This window comes from Struthio camelus, chromosome 3 (assembly GCF_040807025.1).
Source record: "Struthio camelus isolate bStrCam1 chromosome 3, bStrCam1.hap1, whole genome shotgun sequence".
In the NCBI taxonomy this organism is placed as follows: domain Eukaryota; kingdom Metazoa; phylum Chordata; class Aves; order Struthioniformes; family Struthionidae; genus Struthio; species Struthio camelus.
Window position 1 is genome coordinate 30,383,119 of NC_090944.1, and position 1,754 is coordinate 30,384,872.

A 1,754-nucleotide genomic window follows, 5' to 3' on the forward strand; every position below is an offset into this window, starting at 1 on the left:
CCATAGGCCCTACAGGGCACTAGACAGGGATATGTGTCCTGTGGTCTTGGCGCACATGGGCATCCGTATTCTGCAATGAAGTGATAATGTTCATGACATTGGTAATGGCAAATAGCCAGGTGTGGGCGAAAGGATGCATGGCCTTGCAGACCTCCAAAGTGATTATGGCCACAGTAGACCAGCTAACCTCAAACTACTATGTCATAGATGCAGAGGAATTTGATATGGCCATCTTCCAGGGTGTGATTCGTGCACTGGGCACAGTAGCGAACCAGAGGCAAGTGTGCATCCTCTCCTTCAGCAAGTCCCAGCATGCAGCATGGGTTTGTTTGTGTAAACTGGTCCACTGTTTTTTCCCCAGCAGGTGCTCATAATGGACACCCAGATCTACATAAAATGACTGAATTGATCTCATAGGTGAAAGTCTCCAGAATTTCAAATGGACTCTTACTGGTTCATGAAATAAGCCCTGTAAAGCTCCTAGGATATCAGGTTTGCCTATTCTCTTACCTAAACCTCCACAAGCCATTTGTGCCTTGTCTCACCCTTCCCCAGACTTGCAGCTTTCCTGTTACATAGAATAGTTTGTGAAGCAAGCACCTCAAGCATGGGGCCAGTGCAAGAAAAGTTTTGCTGAAGGTGCCACAGTGGCTTTAGGAAAGATTTTGTGCTTTGCGTTGGCAGCACAAATTATGCTAGTGATCATTTTGCACAGCTGTGCTGGATCCCTGAAGCAGGATCCCAGGCAAGGAGTAAGGAATATGAAGGAATCCACTTTTGCCATGCCTCTCTTTCAACAACCAGCGTATGTAAGATCTACCTCATAGTCTATTCCTGCAATTTCCTAGCAGACACCTAGCTGCCTTCACCCACTGAGAATTATGCAGTTCAGAAACATAAGCCCACAAGGGGAGACATTTTGTCTAAATATTAGTGCTTTCAAAAGCAGAAGAGCTGCTCAGGGATGTAAAGATCGGGGACAGCTTTGGGTGCAGTTACTATGAGATAGTGGAGTTCAGGATCCTGAGAGGAGGAAACAAGGCAAAAAGCAGGATCACAACCCTGGACTTCAGGAGAGAAGACTTTGGCCTCTTCAGGGAATTGCTTGCAAAAATCCCATGGAACATGGTCCTGGAGAGGAGTCCAAGAGAGCTGGTTGATTTTCAAGGATCACCTCCTCCAAGCTCAAGAGTGGTCCACCTCAACATTCAGAAAGTCAAGCAAAGGCAGCAAGAGGCCTGCATGGATGAACAAGGAGCTCCTGACTAAACTCAGACCTAAAAGGGAAGCATAGAGGAGGTGGAAGCATACAAGAGGCAGAAGCAGGGAGAGGTGACCCAGGAGGAGTATGAGACACTGTCTGAGAGTGCAGGGATGGGGTTAGGAAAGCCAAAGCCATCAGGGAGCTGAATCTAAAGCAATATGAAGGGCAACAAGAAGGACTTCTACAGATATATCAGCAACAAAGGAAGGCTAGGGACAATGAGGGGCCATTGCTGAATGGGAATGGGGTCAAAGGACATGGAAAAGGCAGAAGTACTGAATGCCTTCTTTGACTCAGCCTTCAGGAACTCCAGGCCCCTGAGCCCAGTGAGAAAGTCTGTAGCAATGAAGACTTGCCCTCGGTGCAGGAGAAGTAGGTTAGGGAACATTAAAACAAACTGGACATAAATAAGGCCATGGGACCTGGTAGGATGGATGCATCCATGAGCTGACTGATGCCATTGCGAGACCACTCTCAGTTATCTTTGAAA